This window comes from Ranitomeya imitator, chromosome 5, assembly GCF_032444005.1.
Source record: "Ranitomeya imitator isolate aRanImi1 chromosome 5, aRanImi1.pri, whole genome shotgun sequence".
In the NCBI taxonomy this organism is placed as follows: Eukaryota; Metazoa; Chordata; class Amphibia; order Anura; family Dendrobatidae; genus Ranitomeya; species Ranitomeya imitator.
The window spans coordinates 196,318,372-196,343,293 of NC_091286.1; the positions used below are offsets into that span (position 1 = coordinate 196,318,372).

General features: G+C 43.9%; 1 long non-coding RNA gene across 1 annotated transcript; it reads right to left on the bottom strand.

Moving 5' to 3' along the window:
* Positions 1-6,616: 6,616 nt before the first annotated feature.
* On the bottom strand, positions 6,617-17,931 carry LOC138681703 (uncharacterized). Its single transcript, XR_011321964.1, has 3 exons — positions 17,360-17,931; positions 13,305-13,421; positions 6,617-7,706 (listed from the first exon to the last, which is right to left on the bottom strand). It is a non-coding gene; the product is annotated as an uncharacterized lncRNA (long non-coding RNA).
* Positions 17,932-24,922: the final 6,991 nt, after the last annotated feature.

Genomic DNA, 24,922 nt, shown 5'->3' on the forward strand with positions numbered 1-24,922 from the left:
GGGGCTGCATTATAGTGTGTGTGTAGGGGGCTTCACTAAATTGTGTGTGGGGAGTTGCATTAAACTGTGTGGCGGGCTGCACTATACTGTGTATGTTTTAGGGTGCTGAATTATACTGTGTAGGGTCCACATTATACTGTGTGTGGGGCTGCATTATACTCTGAGGGGGCTGCATTATACTTTGGGGCTGCATTATACTGTGTGTGTGGGGGCACATTACACTATGTGTGAAGGGGCTGCACTATACTGTGTGTGTTTTTGTGGTGGGGCCTGCATTATACTGTGTGTGTGTGGGGCTGCATTACACTATGTGGGGGCTGTATTATACTCTTGAGGGGGCTGCAGTATACTCTATGAGGGGGGCTGTAGTATACTTTGAGGGGGCTGCATTACACTCTACCACACCATGCCCGTCCGCTCCCTGTCTCCATCTGCCCTGACTTCATTGGTGGAGGAAGGATCTCTGGCCACTTTCTCCACCAATCAGCGTGTGAAAGAGCTGATGCGAGGATGTCATTTTATTGCATCAGCTGTGTGCTGTGGAGAGTCAGCGCATCGGAGGCAGGGAGAGAAGCAGAGCGCTGGGGAACGGGACCGAGGTGAGTATGTGGTATTAATTTTTTTCATGTGTATGGGATGTTTGTGTGGGCATGGGAAGTCTATGAGGGTGTCCTGTTGTACAAGGTGGAGGCTATTTGGGTGTTGTGCTGCACAAGGGAAGGCTATGGGGGTGTTGTGCTGCACAAGGGGAGGCTATGGGGGTGTTGTGCTGCACAAGGGGAGGCTATGGGGGTGTTGTGCTGCACAAGGGGAGGCTATGGGGGTGTCATGCTTCACAAGTGGAGGCTATGGGGGCATGGTGCTGCACAAGGAGAGGCTATGGGGGCCTCGTGAAGAACATTGGGAGGCTGTGTGGGGCTCATGCTGTATATATGGGGAGGCTGTGTGGGGCTCACCCTGTATATGGGGAGGCTGTGTGGGGCTCATGCAGTGTATATAGGGAGGCTGTGTGGGGCTCATGCAGTATATATAGGGAGGTTGTGTGGGGCTCATGCAGTATGTATATAGGGAGGCTGTGTAGGGCTCATGCAGTATATATAGGAAGACTGTGTGGGGCTCATGCAGTACATAAAGAGAGGCTGTGTGGGGATCATGCAGTATATCGGGAGACTGTGTGGGGCTCATGCAGCATATGGGGAGGTTGTGTGGGGTTCATGCAGTACATGAGGAGGCAGTGTGGCGCTCATGCAGTATATAAGGAGGCTGTGTGGGGCTCATGTGTATGGGGAGGCTGTGGGGCACATGCAGCATATCAAGGGAGGCTGTGTGGGGCTCATGCTGTATATAGGGAGGCTGTGTGTGGGGCTCTTACAGTATATAAGGGGGGTTCACACAATATACAGAGGGGCTGTACTTGGGTTCAAATGATATTTAGGAGGATGTCAGCATACCTAATTCTGCTCAATATTAAGTGATGCAATTCGTAATATAATTATCAGTAATATAATTATAATATATTGATATTAATATTGAGTAGCATTAATTTCGGCCTATTGGTTCGGCCCTCGACAATAGTCACGGTCTCTCATGTGGCCCCTCAGGAAAATTAATTGCCCACCCCTGGCATAGTGGATGGGATATCAAAAAATCCCATGCCCACTATGCGTACACACACGCCTGTGACTCATCCGCGGAGACGGACATGCGGAGCATCTTTCCAGACTGCAGCATCTCAATTTATCTTTATTTCTCTGCAAGATAAATTTCACCTGCAGTGCTCAGGTGCTGGGCCTCTCTGACCTTTCCCGGCGCCTGCGCACTGCAGTACTTTGCTCTGCCCACAACAGGGCAGACAAAGTACGCCTGCGCTGGAGCCGCAGCGTGAAAACCAGAAGAGGACGTCATCTGATGAAGATGGGAGGCGCCAGACCCGGACCAACAGCGGGACCGCCCCTGGGTGCGTATAATCTAATGTCTTTTTCTCATCTTTTAGGATACATCGGGGGCTTATCTAAAGCATTCCAGAATGCTGTAGATAAGCCCCTGATGCCGGTGGGCTTACCTCACCCGTGATTTTGGGGGTGACAGGTTCCCTTTAATAAGGATCTATAACCCCTTCCCGACCTGAAAGTCGGTGCCAATCCGACCTGTTACGCCTATGTGGCGTCATGGAGGGATCCCGTCCCTGCAGATCGGGTGAAAGGGTTAACTCCAATTTCACCCGATTTAAAGGGACAGGGGGAGTGGTACTTCAGCCCAGGGGGGATGGCTTCACCCCCCCCCCCGTGGCTACGATCGCTCTGATTGGCTGTTGAAAGTGAAACTGCCAAGCAGAGCGATTAGTAATATTTCACCTATGAAAGCTGGTGAAATATTACAATCCAGCCATGGCCAATGCTGCGATATCATTAGCCATGGCTGGAAACCCTGATCTGCCCCCCTCCACCACCACCGATGTCATCCCCAGTCCTCCGTCCTGTGCTCCGCTCCCCTCCATCGTCCTGTGTGCTCCCCCATCCTCCTGTCCGCTCACCTCGTGCTCCGATCCCAACCTCCCGTGACCGATCCCCCGTGCTCCAATCCCCCCCCTCATACTTACCGAGCCTCCCGGTGTCCGTCCATCTTCTCCATGGGTGCCGCCATCTTCCAAAATGACGGGCACATACGCAGTGCCCCCGCCGAATCTGCCGGCTGGCAGATTCGTTCCAGGTATATTTTGATCACTGTGATAAAACCTATCACAGTGATCAAAATAAAAAAAATAGTAAATGCCCCCCCCCCCCCTTTATCACCCCCAAAGGTAGGGACAATAATAAAATAAAGAAAATATATATATTTTTCCACTAGGGTTAGGGTTAGAACTAGGGTTAGGGATAGAACTAGGGGTAGGGTTAGGGCTAGGGTTAGAACTAGGGGTAGGGTTAGAATTAGGCTATGTGCACACGGTGCTGATTTGGCTGTGGATCCGCATGGGATTGGCCGCGGATCCGCAGCGGATTGGCCGCTGCGGATTCATAGCAGTTTTCCATCAGGTTTACAGTACCATGTAAACCTATGGAAAACCAAATCCGCTGTGCCCATGGTGCGCAAAATACAGCGCGGAAACGCTGCGTTGTATTTTCCGCAGCATGTCAATTCTTTGTGCGGATTCCGCAGTGTTTTACACCTGTTCCTCAATAGGAATCCGCAGGTGAAATCCGCACAAAAAAAACCCACTGGAAATCCGCTGTAAATCTGCAGGTAAAACGGAGTGCCTTTTACCTGCGGATTTTTCAAAAATCGTGTGGAAAAATCTCACACGAATCTGCAACGTGGGCACATAGCCTTAGGGTTAGGGTTGGAATTATAGTTAGGGTTGGAATTAGGGCTAGGGTTGGAAATAGGGTTAAGATTAGGCTTGTGTTTAGGGTTATGGTTAGGGTTAGGGGTGTGTTGGGGTTAAAGTTGTGGTTAGGGTTGAGATTAGGGTTAGGGTTGGGATTAGGGTTAGGATTAGGGTTAGGGTTGGGATTGGGGTTACGGGTGTTTTGGGGTTAGGGTTGTGGTTAGGGGTGTGTTGGGGTTAGGGTTTTGATTAGGGTTAGGGGTGTGTTGGGGTTAGTGTTGAAGTTAGAATTGAGGGGTTTCCACTGTTTAGGCACATCAGGTGTCTCCAAACGCAACATGGCGCCACCATTGATTCCAGGCAATCTTGCGTTCAAAAAGTCAAATGGTGCTCCCTTCCTTCCGAGCCCTGACGTGTGCCCAAACAGTGGTTTACCCCCACATATGGGGTACCAGCGTACTCAGGACAAACTGGCAACAACTATTGGGGTCCAATTTTTCCTGTTACCCTTGCGAAAAAAAAATTGCTTACTAAAACATAATTTTTGAGGAAAGAAAAATGATTTTTTTATTTTCACGGCTCTGCGTTGTAAACTTCTGTGAAAGACTTGGGGGTTCAAAGTGCTCACCACATATCTAGATAAGTTCCTTGGGGGGTCTAGTTTCCAAAATATGGTCACTTGTGGGGGGTTTCCACTGTTTAGGCACATCAGGGGCTCTGCAAATGCAACGTGACGCCCGCAGACCATTCCATCAAAGTCTGCATTTCAAAACGTCACTACTTCCCTTCTGAGCCCCGACGTGTGCCTAAACAGTGGTTTACCCCCACATATGGGGTACCAGCATACTCAGGACAAACTGTGCAGCAACAATTGGGGTCCAACCTCTCCTGTTACTCTTGTGAAAATAAAAAATTGCAGGCTAAAAAATAATTTTTGAGGAAAGAAAAATGATTTTTTATTTTCCCGGCTCTGCGTTATAAACTTCTATGAAGCACTTGGGGGTTTAAAGTGGTCACCGCACATCTAGATTAGTTCCATGGGAGGTCTAGTTTCCAAAATGGGGTCACATGTGGGGGAGATCCAATGTTTAGGCACACAGGGGCTCTCCAAACACGACATGGTGTCCGCTAACGATTGGAGCTAATTTTTCATTCAAAAAGTCAAATGGCGCTCCTTCCCTTCCGAGCCCTGCCGAGTGCCCAAACAGTGGTTTACCCCCACATGTGAGGTATCAGTGTACTCAGGAGAAATTGCCCAATACATTTTAGGATCCATTTTATCCTGCTGCCCATGTGGAAATTAACAAATTGTGGCTAAAATAAATTTTTTGTGAAACAAAAGTACTTTTTCATTTTTACGGATAAGTTCCTTGGGGGGTCTAGTTTCTAAAATGGGGTCACTTGTGGGGGAGCTCCAATCTTTAGGCATACAGGGGGCTCTCCAAACGCAACATGGTGTCCACTAACGATTGGAGCTAATTTTTCATTCAAAAGTCTTGCCGTGTGCACAAACAGTGGTTTGTGATCACATATGAGGTATCGGTGTACTCAGGAGAAATTGCCCAACACATTTTAGGATCCATTTTATCCTGTTGCCCATGTGAAAATGAAAAAATTGAAGCAAAAAAATTTTTTTGTGAAAAAAAGTACTTTTTCATTTTTACGGATCAATTTGTGAAGCACCTGGGGGTTCAAAGTGCTCATTATGCATCTAGATAAGCTCATTGGGGGATCTAGTTTCCAAAATGTGGTCACTTGTGGGGGAGCTCCAATGTTTAGGCACACAGGGGCTCTCCAAACGCGACATGGTGTACGCTAAAGATTGAAAAAGTCAAATGGCGCTCCTTCCCTTCTGAGCCCTGTTGTGCGCCCAAACAGTGGTTCCCTCCCACACATGGGGTATCGGCGAACTCAGGAAAAACTGTACAATAACTTTCAGGGTCCAGTTTCTGTTTTTACCCTTGGGAAAATAAAAAAAATTGTTGCTAAAAGATCATTTTTGTGACTAAAAAGTTAAATGTTCATTTTTTCCTTCCATGTTGCTTCTGCTGCTGTGAAGCACCTGAAGGGTTAATAAACTTTTTGAATGTGGTTTTGAGCACCTTGAGGGGTGCAGTTTTTAGAATGGTGTCACTTTTGGGTATTTTCAGCCATATAGACCCCTCAAACTGGCTTCAAATGTGAGGTGGTGCCTACAAAAAATGGTTTTGTAAATTTTGTTGTAAAAATGAGAAATCGCTGGTCAAATTTTTAACCCTTATAACTTCCTAGTAAAAAAAAATTTGTTTCCAAAATTGTGCTGATGTAAAGTAGACATGTGGGAAATGTTATTTATTAACTATTTTGTGTCACATAAACTCTCTCGTTTAACAGAATAAAAATTCAAAATTTGAAAATTGCGAAATTTTCAAAATTTTCCATTTTTTTCACAAATAAACGCAAAAATTATCGACCTAAATTTACCACTAACATGAAGCCCAATATATCACGAAAAAACAATCTCAGAACCGCTAGGATCTGTTGAAGCGTTCCTGAGTTATTACCTCATAAAGGGACACTGGTCAGAATTGCAAACAACGGCCAGGTCATTAAGGTCAAAATAGGCTGGGTCATGAAGGAGATAATTTCCCATTGAATTAGCCATATCTGCTGGGCGCATATTCACCTGACTACAAACGAAGAATAGGGTTATTTTTCTTCTATGCGAACCAGTGTTTATTAGAACCCCTAAAATACAGCACATTGCTGCTACCATCTTTACATTTCTAACTATGTTAGGAGAGTGACGACATTTATCTGTTTTCCATTGGTGCCTAATGAAAGGGCACACTAAATTGATCACAATGATAGCCCCATCTAAAATACAGCGTGTTGCTGTTACAAACACTACATTATCTAACACCTACTTGTGGCCTAGCTTATATGTATAGTGATATCAAGACATAATGCCTATAAGGGCAAATATATAAGGTCATTAAATTGATAGCATTTATAAAATCAAGCTTGCTTTTGCGGTTAACCTGAATGTCTGCATATAAGCAAAGAGGGAAAATTTGTTGCTGCTGTAGTATGGTGATGTTTTTCTATCATAAACAGTGATGATGCAGTAATTTAATCCTGATGTTTTCTGTTCTACACAATGTTGATGCAGTAACTTTGTTCAGCCACCGGAGGTCACCATTGAGTAATAGACAAGATAATTACAATGTTGTTGCATCTTTATGTAACTAAAACCACTTCTGAAGAAATGTGCACAAATGGGCAGCAACTTTTTTTTCTTATCTAAATGCAAAAAGGAGAATCTAATTCCCAAAGGACTCTGGATTACAAACCCAATTCTTCATACCTACAATAATAATAATCTTTATTTTTTATTTTTTATATAGCGCTAACATATTCCGCTTTACAGTTTTGCACACATTATCATCCCTGTCCCCGATGGGGCTCACAATCTAAATTCCCTATCAGTATATCTTTGGAATGTGGGAGGAAACCGGAGTACCCGGCGGAAACACATGCAAACACGGGGAGAACATACAAACTGTCACGACCAGCTGCAGCCGCAGATGCGGCCCAGCCCATAGACGCCCCCAAGCCGGCCAACCTCCGAAGGCGTGGGGCGTGTGTCCCCCGGGGATGAAATACGGACCCTTTAAACCGCAGAGGGGGACCCGGCCTACCCGAACTAGGGGAGGGCAGCGACCGGATTTCTGTGGCAGCTGAGCATGTGGACAAAGAAACACGTAGGACGTGATTGCACCGATACTTCAGGTAAAGAAAGTAAAGTTTACTAAAGTAAAGTCACACAGTACATAAACAAAACATGACGATGTCAGGTTCCCGATTCCACACCTCAGAAGGGTACCACCCAGTGGACCCCAAGGCACCAACGGATCACCGAGGCAGAGATAGGCGGGACATCAGGACCCAGGCAGGACATCAGGGTACAGGCAAGACATCAGGATACAAACAGGACATCAGGACATCTGGACTCAGGAAAGACCTCAGGACATCAGGACACAGGCAGGGCATCAGGACACAGGAATACCGGATAGACATCTGGAACACTGGCATGGCAGCCCAGGTCATCGGCTAGGACACTGGCATGGCAGCCCAAGAAATCAGGTACATCAGGATATGAGACACAGGGAGGACATCAGGACATCAGGGAACAGACAGGATATCAGGACATCAGGGTCCATGAGGTCATCAAGACACAGGCAGGACATCAGGATACAGACAGGACATCTGGACCCAGGGTCACCGGCAGACATCAGACAGGAGTCGTTCGGTTCCGGACATCCGACACGACCTACAGGCACCACCAGAGACATCAGGCTCCAAGCTCCAGACAGCGGTCATCAGGCTCCAGGCATAGAACCTAGGAAGGAACTCAAGCGTTATGGTGCAAACACTGCCGTACTGGACATGAGCGAGACCGGGTTAACACCGCATGGTAGTCAGAGCACAGAGTAGTAGCTGCTCAGCAGAAACACCGGTTTCAAGAGACTCATAGTCACTGGGAGTGAGGCTCCAGATGCAGAGGGATTCCAGGAACATAATCACAGCAGACACAGTTCAGACAGGTTCAGGACAGGTACAGGATCAAGGATTCGGGCCTGGATTTACTGCCTCCAGGACAGGCGCCAGAACAGGACAAAACAGGAATCAAGGCAAGGACTTTAGTACCAAAACATAGACAAAAGAGGTGCAGGAACACAAACACACATAGCAAAGTTCAAGAGCTTTGTGAGTGTAGCTTAGGCCCCGCCCATAGGGCAGGGGAGCTTTATATATGAGCTGCCCCTCAGCAATTGGCTGGGGACAGCATTTGAAGTACACACCCTAACCCTGATAAAAGCAGGGGAGGTGTGGCCGCGCACGCCCTAAGCACAAACAGAAACCATTACAGCACACAGTGCAGGATCTAAGACCTAGGGCACCTGGCTGAGACTGCAAGCACTGAACCACGTGGAAAATCATACACCAACTGCAAATGACCTCACAACCTGCGGACAGCTTCAAAGCAGCAACCAGGGACCACACATGAGGAAGGTATGCAGCAGGGCAAATACCTAAACACCCATGTATGACTGCGCAGCAGAGCAGGGAACTGAGAAGGCTCCATTAAGGTAACAGCCAACAGTATCCCAGCTCAAATTAGGGGGGAAAAGAGTAAAGGGTTAAAGCAAACATATGCATTGTCGTGCGAAAAACCAGAAACAGACAGAACGGCATGACACAAACTCTTTGCAGATGTTGTCCAAGGAGGTATTGGAACCCAGGACTCAAGCGCTGCAAGGCTGCTGTGCTATCCACTGAGCCACCGTGCTGCCCAATACCCATTATGCACAAAACCTTTGTCACAGGACTTCTGAGAGATTAAGGAATCAACTTCTGCATGTCTGCTATAGCATAAAGAGTAAAGTCCAAGGACAATTTGAAATTCTGAGGAAAACACTTACAGAAAACACAGAGCAAAAATTACAACAATACTACAACAAACTACGGACCTTTCTGATTCAAAATATGGAAAAGAAACTACACAGATTGCGCCTCAATGCAGGACTCTATACAAACAGAAACAAAACAAAGCCAAAACCTGACAACTTTTTCCTCCACCCCATCCTTCCCCGCTGTCCACAATATTTTCCGGAATTGGAGTAGGTGTCCTCCATAGATCGCATGTGGGCAATGCAATCTTATCTCACGCACGCGCAGTATGCTTTGCCCATCTGCGAGCAAAGCCGAAAAGCATTACTGCACATGCGCCGGAGCACTATGTTCCGGAAGTATTTCTCTGTGCTCTGGGACATAGTGCGCATGAGCAGTAATGCTTTTCAGCTTTGCTCGCAGATGGGCAAAGCATACTGTGCGTGTGGGAGATAAGATTGCATTGCGCACGCGCGAACTATGGAGGACACCTATTCCAATTCCAGAAAATATTGCGGACAGCGGGGAAGGATAGGGTGGAGGAAAAAAAAAAAACACCGCCCATCGGACAGAAAACAGGGCATTTACATAGCCCGCCAAATTCAGGTGACAGAGTCCCTTTAATGACACAGATGCTTTTGTGTCTGGAATGGAGTGGTAGTCCAAGTTGTAAGGTTGTGGCTTTGTTTTGTATCTGTTTTTTTTATAGAGTCCTGAATTGAGGTGCAATCTGTGTAGTTTCTTTTCCATATTATGAAAACAGGGCATTTATATAGCCCGCCAAATTCAGGTGACAGAGTCCCTTTAATCTCTAAGATTATAAACCCAACCAAGTGGAGTTGGTCGTCCTTTCTAGAGGACTCCCATTTTGTCCTACTAAGGCCCTGGATAAAACTGAACTCTGCAGTCATATGGAACATTTATTCAGGAGACTGCGCCTGAGGGAATATTTCAATGATACAGAAGATTCAGAAAACACTCGGATTGAAGGAAAAGGGATCCTAATAACCAAGAAGAGGTCAGGCTGGACACCTCCACCTGGATGCAACCCTCATTTGGATAAATACATAGTATCTATGATGCTGGACTTTATCAAATGTCTGAAGGAGTCTAACTAGTGATGAGCGAATATACTCGTTACTCGAGATTTCTCAAGCACGCTCGGGGGTCCTCCGAGTATTTTTTAGTGCTCGGAGATTTCGTTTTTCTTGCCGCAGCTGAATGATTTACATCTGTTAGCCAGCATAAATACATGTGGGGATTCCCTAGCAGCCAGGCAACCCCCACATGTACTTATGCTGACTAACAGATCTAAATCATTCAGCTGCGGCAAGAAAAACTAAATCAGCAATAGGTCCTCTACCAGAAGGAACCGTACTGACCACCATGGATGTGGAATCTTTGTACTCTAATATCCAACACCAGGATAGATTACATGCCTGCAAATTCTTCATGGTAAACACAGGGACTGATGCTGATTCTGCGGTGAAACTTATAAAATTCATCCTCACCAACAATTACATTGAATTTGACAACAAGATATATCTACAGTAGACTGGTACAGCAATGGGATGTAAAATAGCTCCACAGTATGCAAATCTTTTCATGGCCAAGCTTGAAAGCGACTTTTTGTCCTCCTGTCCCATCAGGCCTCTGGCCAACTACCGCTACATTGATGACATTTTAATCATCTGGACGGAGTCTGAGCCACAGCTAAAGACGTTCCATGAACAGTTTACTCAATTTCATCCTACCATCAACCTAACACTCAACTACTCCTGTACTGAAATTAACTTTTTGGACACCATCATTAAGCTGCAGAACAATGAAATAGAGACATCCCTGTATCAGAAGCCAATCGACCGTCCAACATACCTTAAATGGGACAGTTTCCTTCCAAAACACATAAAAAAAACTCTATTGTCTACAGCCAAGCCATCAGATACAATTGTATATGTTCCAACCCCATGGATAGGGATGAACACCTTGGTCGCCTCAGAAAGACCTTTTTGAATCAGAATTACCATCGAAGAACAAGTGAAAACCAGATCACAAGAGCCACCAGAATATCAAGGAATCACCTGCTACATTACAAAGCTAAAGAAGAAAATAACCGGGTACCTCTGGTAGTCACCTGCAATCCAAATCTGGAGGTGCTAAGGGGAGCTGCACAGAAATTACAACCTTTACTGCAAAAAGATGCCCGATTACAACCCATTTTTCCAGACCCCCCACTACTGTGTTTTAGGCAGCCCCCAAATCTATGAAGCATCATTGTCAGAAGCTCCCTGTCCTCTCCAACAGCTGCAGGAACCTTTCCTTGCAACCAGAAAAAATATAAAACCTGTCCATTTATAATGACCATGGACAAGATAAAGATCCCCAATTCACATCAGGACTACAAGAGCCCAGGTACCTTCAGCTGCATCACATCTAATGCGGAGTACCTAATTATATGTACCAAATGTCCAGCTGGGGGTCTGTATGTAGGGGAGACAGGGCAGAAACTGAGAACAAGGATGAACTTGAACTCTCATCGCCATACAATAAGAGAAAAAAGAATGGATCTACCTGTGACCAAACATTTTTCTATGCCTTGTTTTCAGTTTCATAGCACCATGGACCTGAAATTACTTGTATTAAAAGGGAACTTCAAATCTCAGAGAGACAGGTGAATCTGGGAGTATAAACCTATGACGACCTTTGACACACAGTGCAGGAATGAATGTGTCGCATGGATTTATCATATATACTCGAGTATAAGCTGAGATTTTTAGCCCATTTTCAGCTCATTTTTTGGGGCTGAAAGTCCCCCTCTTGGCTTATACTCAAGTCATACCCAGGGGTCGGCAGGGGAGGGGGAGCGGGGGCTGTCTAATAATACTCACCTGCTCCTGGCGCGGTCCCTGTAGGTCCCTGGCTCCCCAGCGCCCCAGCTTCTTCCTGTACTGAGCGGTCACATGGTACCGCTCATTACAGTAATGAATATGCTTCTCCACCTCCCATAGGGGTGGAACCACATATTCATTACTGTAATGAGCAGTAACGGTGACCGCTCAGTACAGGAAGAAGCTGCCGGTGCCGGGAAAGCAGGGACCTGCAGGGACCGTGCCAGGAGTAGGTGAGTATAATGGGGAGTGCAGCACTGCGCGATATTCACCTGCTCCTCGTTCCAGCCGCCACTCCGTCTTCAGCAGTGACGCTCAGGTCAGAGGGCGCGGTGATGTGGTTAGTGCGCGCCCTCTGCCTGAACGTCAGTGCGGAAGACGCTGAAGATGGAGCAGCGCCAGAACGTGGAGCAGGTGAATATTGAAAGTGCTGGGGGCCTGGGCGACGGAGAGGTGAGTATGTGATTTTTTTTTTTCCGCAGCAACAGCAAATGGGGCAAGTGTCTGTATGGAGCATCTTATGGGGCCATAACGTTTGTGCAGCATTATATGGGGCCATAACGTTTGTGCAGCACTATATGGGGCCATAGCGTTTGTGCAGCATTATATGGGGCAAGTGTCTGTATGGGGCCATAACATTTGTGCAGCACTATATGAGGCCATAACGTTTGTGCAGCACTATATGGGGCAAGTTTCTGCATGGGGTCATAACGTTTGTGCAGCACTATATGGCGCAAATATCTTTATGGAGCATCTTCTGGGGCCATAATCAATGTTTGTGCAGCATTATATGGGGCACATATCTTTATGGAGCATCTTATGGGGCCATAATCAACATTTGTGCAGCATTATATTGGGCAAATGTGTCTATGGAGCATCTTATGGGGCCATTATTAACCTTTATGCAGAATTATATGGGGCATATTTTAATATGGAGCATCTTATGGGACCCATCATAAACTGTATGGAGTATTATATGGGGCTCCTGATTCAATATGGATATTCAAAAACACTTAACCTACTGATGTCTCAATTAATTTTACTTTTATTGGTATCTATTTTTACTTTTGACATTTACCGGTAGCTGCTGCATTTCCCACCCTAGGCTTATACTCGAGTCATTAAGTTTTCCCAGTTTTTTTGTGGCAAGATTAGGGGGGTCGGCTCATACTCGGGTCAGCTTATACTTGAGTATATATGGTATATCTTTTTACATCAATTAAGTAATTTGCACTTCAGACCTTATGGGGCATCATAACAAAGAATGAGACCCCAATCAGAGGACAATAAAACATTCACTCTTTGTCTGCGAACTGTTCCAATATTTATGGACACAACTGTTTATCACGCTCCCATAATGACAGTTCTGTGCTGTGTTGTGTATAATATGTGATTCTTCAGATCTTGTATTAGTCTATGCCTGATGAAGAGGCCTGAGTAGTCTCGAAAACTTGCAATTTATTACCATCTTTTCAGTTAGCCATTAAAAGGTATCAACCACTGAGGACTCTCAATTCCAAATATTATTCTATCTACTGGCTAACATGGTACAAAGATATATATCTTTCCTGTATCAATCTTGTTGCAGTAATTTTGTTCAGCCACTGGAGGTCACCCTTGAGTTATGGACAAGAACATTCTGGAAACAGGACAGTTACCTCAGAGAGTTTCCAGGCGTTTGAGGAGAAGCAGTGCGGTGACGAAGAGAGAGGAATCCAGATCTTGAGGCGTTCCTGTTTTGGGACCATGTGATTTCAAGAAAGCGGCTCTTGTGACTAAACAGAGAATTTTGACCGGTCAGATAGGAATCACAGCCTATTTAAGGACACTCTTGTACTAAGAATTGCATACGAACTAATAGAGACTGTGTGGGTTCCTGTGCTTCAAGATACTAGCTGTGGGATTTTCCTGGAATTATTTGTGAACTTTATCTGGATCTGCATCAGAAGATTTGGCGGCTGAAAAAGCTATTTACTCTGCTGCTGGACGTCTGAATAACAGTTATTTACTGTTGAAGCATATTCTGTGAAGGAGTACATTCTAAGCGCTCAACAATAAGACAGTGAACTGCGTGTATTGAGTTTATACTGTGATATATATATATATGTTGGGAAAAAACGGGTACTCGTGATTTATTGTAAATTAGGCGGGAGGCAGGTGTAAAATTTGTATTCCTGAGAGGACCACGTGTCACAGGCACAGTATAACCCTGTGTAGGCCCGTTACAGATAAGGGAGGGACTGGTATAGTCTTGGGGTAGTCTGATTCCTCTCTGTCAAGCTGGCACTTGGGGTCTCTCAGGCTGCATAACTTGTATTGTGTGAGTTGTGGCTGTGGCGGCCCATATTGTGTTGGGAGACAAAATTGTGTCATTCTTTGCAGTAGATATAAAGAAAAGGTTGGTTTACCTTCATGTTGAGTGCTGAGTCATTCATAGCAGCGCCATATTCCCATCTCGAGCAACGACCGACGTACCTATCGTTACACTGCTAATATTAAATCAGAACCAGAACCACATGGGCTACTTGCACAATGAACAAGTCTGTAGGAATCTGTTCACACACCACCAAGAAACTTGAAGACACAAAAGAGCACAGTGAGGTCAAAAATACTCTGTTGTAAAAAAAAATCACAGTAATAAGCAAGTGCTAGTCAAAAGATGGAAAAAACAGGGTATTTAGTTGATAATTTTTTTTTGAAAAAAAATGTATACTAAGCTGCTCCACCAAGGTTCCTACAGACTTGATCTTTGTGCAAGTAGCCCATGTGTTTCTGGTTCTGTAATTGTTCTCTTGTTTCTACAAGACTAGGGAGTCCACCACTCCTTATGGGTCATTTGCATCAAAGCTGTTCCATCGAGCATGTCCACATGAAAATTCCCTCTCTGAACCCCGCTTATACAGGTACTATACAGATGATCAGGTTTTTAAATACATCAGGTAGGGATTATATACATTAGGTAGGACTGCTCTATATGGGTATACCTTGACGATTGGTGGAGCAGCTTGGTATACTTTTTTTGCAAAAAAAACATATCAACTAAATACCCTGTTTTTTCCATCTTTTGACTAGCACTTGCTTATTACTGTGATTTTTTTACAACAGAGTATTTTTTACCTCACTGTGCTCTTTTGTGTCTTCAAGTTTCTTGGTGGTGTGTGAACAGGTTCCTACAGACTTGTTCATTGTGCAAGTAGCCCATGTATTTCTGGTTCTGTAATTATTCTCTTGTTTCTACAAGACTAGGGAGTCCACTACTCCTTATGGGTCATTTGCATCAAAGCTGTTCCATCCAGCATGTCCACATGAAAATTCCCTCTCTGAACCCTGCTTATACAGGTACTATACAGATGATCAGGTTTTTAAATACATCAGGTAGGGATTATATACATTAGGTAGGACTGCTCTATATGGGTATACCTTGACGATTGGTGGAGCAGCTTGGTATACATTTTTTTGCAAAAAAAACATATCAACTAAATACCCTGTTTTTTTCCATCTTTTGACTAGCACTTGCTTATTACTGTGATTTTTTTTACAACAGAGTATTTTTTACCTCACTGTGCTCTTTTGTGTCTTCAAGTTTCTTGGTGGTGTGTGAACAGGTTCCTACAGACTTGTTCATTGTGCAAGTAGCCCATGTATTTCTGGTTCTGTAATTATTCTCTTGTTTCTACAAGACTAGGGAGTCCACTACTCCTTATGGGTCATTTGCATCAAAGCTGTTCCATCCAGCATGTACTCATGAAAATTCCCTCTCTGAACCCTGCTTATACAGGTACTATACAGATGATCAGGTTTTTAAATACATCAGATAGGGATTATATACATTAGGTAGGACTGCTCTATATGGGTATACCTTGACGATTGGTGGAACATATTAGTATACATTTTTTTGCAAAAAAAACATATCAACTAAATACCCTGTTTTTTCCATCTTTTGACTAGTACTTGCTTATTACTGTGATTTTTTTACAACAAAGTATTTTTGACCTCACTGTGCTCGTTTGTGTCTTTAACCCCTTTACCCCCAAGGGTGGTTTGCACGTTAATGACCGGGCCAATTTTTACAATTCTGACCACTGTCCCTTTATGAGGTCATAACTCTGGAACGCTTCAACGGATCCCAGTGATTCTGACACTGTTTTCTCGTGACATATTGTACTTCATGATAGCGGTAAAATGTCTTTGATATTACCTGCATTTATTTGTGAAAAAAATGGAAATTTGGCGAACATTTTGAAAATTTCTTTTTTTCACAAATAAACGCAAGTCATATCGAATAAATGTTACCACTATCGTGAAGTACAATATGTCACGAGAAAACATTATCAGAATCAGTGGGATCCATTGAAGCGTTCCAGAGTTATTTCCACATAAACTGACAATGGTCAGAATTGTAAAATTTAACCCGGTCATGAAGATGAAACCAGGCTCGGGAGTGAAGGGGTTAATACCAAACTATACAGCATATGATGACATTTTGTTCCTTATGAGTACAGATTCCTAATGTCACCATGGCATTATATTAAAGCCAAAGGTCAAACAAATTTGATGTTGTACTCAAGATAAATCTCATTGGAGGAGGCGAAAACAAACTACGAGTAAACAAGTTTGAGGCAATCCTGAAGTGTCCGCAACCGCTTTCCAAGAAGAATGTGAATTAATCTCTCTTCATGCCAGAAAAACTATGCTATTGTTGAGAAAGAGTGTTTAGCCATAAAACAGGCTATATGTATGCTGAAGTATTACCTACTAATCCCTTTACCCCTGAGGGTGGTTTACACGTTAATGACCGAGCCAATTTTTACAATTCTGACCACTGTCCCTTTATGAGGTTATAACTCTGGAATGCTTCAACAGATCCTGGTGATTCTGACACTGTTTTCTCGTGACATTGTACTTCATGATAGTGGTAAAATTTATTTGAGTTGACTTGCGTTTATATGTGAAAAGAAACGGAAATTTCGCAAAAATTTTGAAAATTTCGCAATTTTCCAAAGCTGATTTGTCATGCCTTTAAATCACAAAATCACACAGACATGTCACACAAAATACTTAATAAGTAACATTTCCCACATGTCTACTTTACATCAGCACAATATTGGAACCAAAATTTCTTTTTGTTAGGGAGTTATAAGGGTTAAAAGTTGACCAGCAATTTCTCATTTTTCCAACACCATTTTATTTTAGGGACCACATCTCATTTGAAGTCATTTTGAGGGGTCTATATCAGGGCTGTCAAACTGCATTCCTCGGGGGCCGCAAACCATGAGTCGAATACTTTCGTAAGGCACTGTAGATATCAACAGGGTGGCCTCCATGTTCCTTATTAGAAAAAAAGGTGCCAATGGGTCACACTCATTACCACTTCAATGAATAGTGTAAAAACATTAAATTTTATTAATTCAATTTTAAAATTGACACGTTGGAATATATATATATATATATATATATATATATATATATAAACAGAACTGGTGCCGGACCACACAGCAGAACAAGTTCATACGGACATTTAACCAGGACACAGATAAGTTTATCTGTTCCTCGTTACAGGTAAAAGGACAACCAATAATGAAAGTGCACATAGGTTTATACAAAGTACATGTGCATAAAGGTAGATATACTCTGCCCTAATGAAAGCCAAGTGACTGCAATGTAAAATCTCCTTTTGTGCATGTTAATAAATATATATGGGTTGATTTGTTACCTGCAAAGTTTTAGGTTTGTTGTTTGTCCTGGATCCAATGTTCAGCTGTGCTGCACTCAGCCCTAATGCACGTTTCGTATTAACTTCCTCAGACACGCCCAAGGAGGAAGTTAATACAAAATGTGCGTGGATCCCTCATCTTAATCATTAGGAGATTTAGATGGAAACAACAATGTAAGTATGCGGTGTCAAACACAGGATAAATGTGATTCAAAATGTTATGTAAAATGTCCCCAACAAAAGCATCAACTCAGTCCACAAAAAAGCAAGTCCCCACTCATGTCCGTCATCTGCCAATGGAAATATAAAATGGTTTACACGTTACTGGAAGTACAAAGGCTCTGGAAAATCATTACAGTTCATCGCTCCCCAAAAGCAATTTAGAGAATTCTGAGCTTCCAAATCCAAATGACCCCCTGCCTTCTGAGTCCCACTTAGCACCCACATGTTTGACAGGTATTATTTCCATAATGAGGTTACTTGAAGGGGGTTATTCTGCTCTTCTAGCACTTAGGGACTCTTTATATGGAGTCCACAACTATTCTAGGAAAATCTGAGCTCCAGGAGGCAAATAGCTCTCCGTCCCTACTGAGTTTCACAACACATGGCTAAGCAGTACTATACAGCCACATATGGGGTATTGCCAAGTTCAGCAAAAATTGTGTGAAAAAATTTGGTGCCATTTTTTTCCTTGTGAAAATTAATAATTAAAATAGCAGCCCTATTTCTCAGCCAGACAATAATAAAGGTAAATATAAAATATCTAAGACTTATATTATCAATAGGGTCAAATAAAGGAAAAAGTGACTGCTAAAAAATTAATGGCCGACCATTGGAACGCTGAAAAGAACAGTACAAAAAACAAAATAGGATAACAAATAAATATAATTAAAAATGATATATATAATAAAACAAAACATACTAGGATGATACAATTAAAATTGGCTTTTTTATATACTATTTGGCAAACGGTAGCACAGATGCAACGTGCCCGTACTTGGAAAGCAAATATAACAATAATTTAAAAATAATTTAAAAAATACATATGTATTGTTATGCAATTAATGGCAGCAGGGCGAACAAAAAGGAAATGCAAAGATAAAGTATAATATCATATAAAATATTCTGTAACAATCAGCAGCGTCTGATTTTTCCTACTCCTGCACTATTTAGCAGCACTTCACCTTCATATTAAACGGTGTAGGTTTCTTTTAGCAGTACAGGGGTTAATCTGTTCAGTTGAAAGTTCTTGGATGCTTTCCTGCATTAAGACTCTCAGCTGTTCCCTGTTGGTCACTCCCTTCTCCTATACATTCTGGGCCCTGACTCGCACTCATTGCCAGAGCTAACTTATGCTGCATGGTTAGGAGATGTTGGTTTGTGGTTGTTTGAGAAGGCGTTTGGTGGATTTACCTGAGACTGTTGCTAGGTTTTGGGTGTGTGCTAATCTGCCTCCTTCTCTTACTTTGGTTTTACCCCATCCATCCTCCACTCGCCAGTGTTTACCTCTGTTGTTTGTGTGAGTATATTTGTATGATTGGTATTTTTATTTATCCCTGTTTATATTGCCTTGTTAGTCTGGTTGGTGTATTACTGTACACTACTACTCCTCTCTTCCCTGGGTGTAGAGAAGGGTACAGACTTAGGGCAGATTCAGGAGCTAAGGCAAGGTACATGGCCCCGGCATCTTCACCATCAGAAGTAATTCGGGGAATGGGGTGCCCCTAGCGTTAGGGACAGGGAAGGAGCCCTTGGTTCTGGGACACCTGACAATAGAATCGTGACAATTTTTACATAAGTCATGCTGTACGTATATAGCATGTACACGGCTCACATAGTATACACATACAGCATGCTCATCTCTAAAATAGCAGACAGATACAACATGCATACCTCTCACATATACAGATGCAGCACATACACAGCTCACATAGTATACACATTCAGCATGCACACCACTCACATATGCAGATGCAGCACATAGATAGCTCACATATTTTACACATTCAGCATGCACACCACTTACATATTAAACACATTCAGCACGCACATCGCTCACATAGTATACACATATAACATACACCGCTCACACAGTATATACATTTAGCATGCACACCACTCACATTGTATACACATTCAGCTTGAACACTACTCACATATACACATTCAGCAAACAAACAGCAGACACCAGGAAAGGTCAGAGAGCCCCGGCGCCTGCACACTGCAGTACTTTGCTCTGCCCTCAACAGGGCAGACAAAGTACGCCTGTGCTGGAGCCACTGCAAGAAGGCAAGAAGAGGACGTCATCGAATGAAGATAGGAGGAGCTGGACCAGACCGCGACGCCCATCGGACCCGGACCGCAGCGGGACCGCCCCTGGGTGAGTATAATCTAACCTTTATTTCTCATCTTTCATGTTACATTGGAGGCTTATCTACAGCATTAAAGAATGCTGTAGATAAGCCCCTGATGCCTATGGGCTTAGCTCAGATACGATTTTTGGGGTGACAGATTCTCTTTAAGTCACATGCTGGCCATTTCCTTGTGATACTCCTTGAGATGGTTCTACTCCTTCATTGGAGTCCAGCTGTGTTTAATTAAACTGATAGGACTTGATTTGGAAAGGCACACACCTGTCTATAAAAGACCTTACAGCTCACAGTGCATGTCAGACCAAATGAAAATTATGAGGTCAAAGGAACTGGCCAAGGAGCTCAGAGACAGAATTGTGGCAAGGCACAGATCTGGCCAAGGTTACAAAAGAATGTCTGCAGTACTCAAGGTTCCTAAGAGCACAGTGGCCTCCATAATCCTTAAATGAAAGACGTTTGGGACCCCCAGAAGTCTTCTTAGACCTGGCCGCCCAGCCAAACTGTGCAATCTTTGGAGAAGAGCCTTGGTGACAGAAGGACCCCAAAATCACTGTGGCTGAGGTCTAGAGATGCAGTAGAGAGATAGGAACAAGTTTCACAAAGTCAACTATCACTGCAGCCCTCCACCAGTCGGGCTTTTATGGTAGAGTGGCCTGACGGAAGCTTCTCCTCTGTGCAAGACATTTGAAAGCCTGCATAGTTTGCTAAAAATAACACATGAAGGACTCCCAGACTATAAGAAGTAAGATTCTCTGATCTGATGAGACGAAGATAAACCTTTTTGGTGATAATTAGTGTTGAGCGATAACTTCCGATATTTGAAAGTATCGGTATCGGATGGTATCGGCCGATACCGGCAAAATATCGGATCTCACCGATACCGATACCAATACAAGTCAATGGGACACAAATATCGGAATGTATCCTCGATGGTTCTCAGGGTCTGAAGGAGAGGAAACTCTCCTTCAGGTCCTGGGATCCATATTAATGTAAAAAATAAAGAATAAAAATAAAAAATATGGCTATACTCACCCCTCCGAAGGAACCTGGCTGTCACCGCTGCAAGCGTCCGCCTCCGTTCCTGAGAATGCAGAGAGTGAAGGACCTTCGATGACGTCGCGGTCAGGTGACCGGTCACCTGACCACTCACGTGACCGCTCACCTGACCGCGACGTCATCGAAGGTCCTTCACTCACTACATTCTCAGGAACGGTGGTGGATGCTTGCAGCGGTGACAGCCAGGGTTCGTCCGAGGGGTGAGTATAGCCATATTTTTTATTTTTATTCTTTATTTTTTTACATTAATATGGATCCCAGGGCCTGAAGGAGAGTTTCCTCTCCTCCAGACCCTTGGAACCATACCATGGGGTCAGCCATGAGGTCGGCGATCTTCTGATCTGGAATCGGAATTCCGATACCGAGTTCCGATATGTTTAAGATATCGGAATTCATATTTAAGTGTAAAATAAAGAATAAAAAAAAAAATATTGATATACTCACCCTCGGACGCGCCCTGGTTCTCACCGGCAGCCTTCCTTCCTAAGAATGAACGCCTGAAGGGCCTTCGATGACGTCGCGGCTTGTGATTGGTCGCGTGACCGGTCACATGGGTGGTCACGCGACCAATCACAAGCCGCGACGTCATCTAAGGTCCTTCAGGCGCTAATTCTTAGGAAGGAAGCGTCTGAAGGTGCGTCCGAGGGTGAGTATATTCCTAATAGGTATATACTCACCCTCGGACGCGCCCTGGTTCTAACCCGCAGCCTTCCTTCCTAAGAATCAGCGCCTGAAGGACCTTAGATGACGTCGTGGCTTGTGATTGGTCGCGTGATGCCCATGTGACCGCTCACGCGACCAATCACAAGCCGCGACGTCATCGAAGGTCCTTCAGGCGCTCATTCTTAGGAAGGAAGGCTGCCGGTGAGAACCAGGGCGCGTCCGAGGGTAAGTATATCAATATTTTTTATTTTGATTCTTTATTTTACACTTAAATATGGATCCCAGGGCCTGAAGGAGAGTTTCCTCTCCTTTAGACCCTGGGAACCATTAGAAACCCAATGCACTGCATTGGGTTTCGTGTTTCGGCCGACCCCGACTTTTCTATAGGATCGGCCGATTTCACTCGACCCGACTTTTGAAAAAGTTGGGTTTCGTGAAACCCGACCCGATCCTATAAAAAGAAAAGTCGCTCAACCCTACTCAACACTAGTGATAATTCTAAGCGGTATGTGTGGAGAAAACTACTGCTCATCATCTGCCCAATGCAATCCCAATAGTGAAACATGGTGGTGACAGCATCATGCTATGGGGGTATTTTTCAGCTGCAAGGACAGGACAACTGGTTACAATTGATGGAAACATGAATGCTGCCAAGTACAGAGATATCCTGGATGAAAACCTCTTCCAGAGTGCTCTGTAACCTCAGACTTGGCTGAAAGTTCACCTTCCAACAAGACAATGACCCTAAGCACACAGCTAAAATAACAAAAGAGTGGCTTCAGAACAACTCTGTGACCATTCTTGACTGGCCCAGCCAGAGCCCTGATCTAAACCCAATCCAGCATCTCTGGAGAGACCTGAAAATGGCTGTCCACCAACGTTCACCATCCAACCAGATGGAACTGGAGAGGATCTGTAAGGAAGAATGGCAGAGGATCCCCAAATCCAGGTGTGAAAAACTTGTTGCATTCTTCCCAAGAAGACTCATGGCTGTACTAGCTCAAAAGGGTGATTCTACTCAATACTAAGCAAAGGGTCTGAATACTTATGACCATGTGAAATTTCAGTGTTTCTTTTTTAATAAATTTGCAAACATTTCTACATTTCTGTTTTTTTCAGTCAAGATGGGGTGCAGAGTGTACATTAATGAGAAAACAAATGAACTTTTTTTAATTTACCAAATGGCTGCAATGAAACAAAGAGTGAAAAATTTAAAGGGGTCTGAATGCGTTCCGTACCCACTGTATATATTCAGATCACACACCACTCACATGGTATATCCATTCAGCACGTATTACACTCACATAGTATACACATTCAGCATGCTCACTACTCACATATTATACACAAACAGCATTACTGCCCTTACTGGCGTATGGGGCCCGATGAGCAGAGGGCCCCCTCTGCTCTGCTCAGCTGGCCCCAGCAGCAGGATACTGTCGCTTCAGTAATTGATCGGATCAGTTAATATTTGTTGCTGTGCGAGCGATTCCCCAGCACGGCAACAGTTACAGTAACAGCCACCAGCCAACCACCTGCTGGTAGCTGACATCAGCAGGCACGTTGCCGGTGTATGACGTCACTGTCATACGCTGGAATGAAGGTCCGCGCCTGAGATACATCGAGTGGAGAACAGCACTGTATCTTGGCCAGGTAAGGAAAAACTTTTATTTTTTTTGTAAAGCTGCGGTATGGGGCACATTATACCAGTATGGGGTGCATTATACTGCTATGGGGCTGCATTATACACAATGCGGCTGCATTATACTATAGGGCTGCATTATATTATGGTGGTGCATTATACCCCTATGGGGGTGCATTATATCACTATGGGGGTACATTATACTACTATGGGGTGCATTATATTATGGGGCTGCATTATACTATGTGGGTTTATTATACTATGGGGTGCAATATACTACTATGGGGATGCATTACACTAATATGGGGCTGCATTATACTGCTATGGGGCTGAATTATGCTATAGGGGTGCAGTATACTGTTATGGGGCTGCATTATACTATGGGACTGCATTATACTACTATGGGGTGCATTATACTATGGGGTGCATTATATTTTGGGACTGCATTAAACTATGGGGGGGCATTATACCACTATGGGGTGCATTATACTGTTATGGGGTTCAGTATACTGTTATGGAGCTGCCTTGTACTACTATGGGGGTGCATTATACTATTATGGGGCTGCATTATACAGGATGGGCCATTTATATGGATACACCTAAATAAAATAGGAATGGTTGGTGATAGCAACTTCATGTTTATGGTACATTAGTGTATGGGAGAGGGAAAACTTTTCAAGATGGGTGGTGACCATGGCGGCCATTTTGAAGCTGGCCATTTTGGATCCAACTTTATTTTTTTCCAATGGGAAGAAGATCATGTGATACATCAAACTTATTGAGAATTTCACAAGAAAAACAATGGCGTTCTTGGTTTTAACGTAACTTTATTCTTTCATGAGTTACTTACAAGTTTATGACCACTTATAAAATGTGTTCAAAGTGCTGCCCATTGTGTTGGATTGTCAATGCAACCCTCTTCTCCCACTCTTGACACACTGATAGCAACACCGCAGAAGAAATGCTAGCACAGGCTTCCAGTATCCGTTGTTTCAGATGCTGCACATCTCGTATCTTCACAGCATAGACAATTGCCTTCAGATGACCCCAAATTTAAAAGTCTAAGGGAGTCAGATTGGGAGACCTTGGTGGCCATTCAAATGGCCCACGATGACCAATCCACTTTCCAGGAAACTGTTGATGTAGGACTGCTCAGACCTGACATCCATAATGTGGTGGTGCACCATCTTGCTTGAAAAACTCATGTAACGTGCCATCTTCAGTGCATAAAGAGGGCAACACACCATCATGTAGCAATTTCAGATATCCAGTGGCATTGAGGTTTCCATTGATGAAGAATGGCCCCCACTATCTATGTACCCCACATACCACACGATACTATCAATTTTTGTGTTCCAACAGTCTTGGAGGGGTCTATCCACTGGGTTAGTGTCGAACCAATAGCGGTGGTTTTGTTTGTAAACTGAGGGTCCTGTTGCAATTTTTGTTTTGCCCATTCTGCAAATTCAGTGCGCCGATTTGGGTCATCCTCCTCGGGATCCCAGACATATTGTTAGCAGCACGGTGTGAACCGTGACATAGTGGTGGCAGAGCGGTGGGATATTAGAGCATTAGTGATCTGATTTGAGCAATTATTCCTCTCACTAAAAACTTGCACAGTTCTGGAGACGACTCTGCGCAAATAAGTTTGGAGAGCAAGCTCAGTGTTTACTAGTCCTGAGACGATACTGTGTGTACTTGCGATTACCCCCTAACCTTCTCTTTGTTTTTCTATCCTATCTTTTATTTGGCAATGATGGCCACAAAAGGAGAAGCCTGGTACACCCAGCAGAAGAAGGAAACTTGTTGGGGTATGCATGTACCACAGCC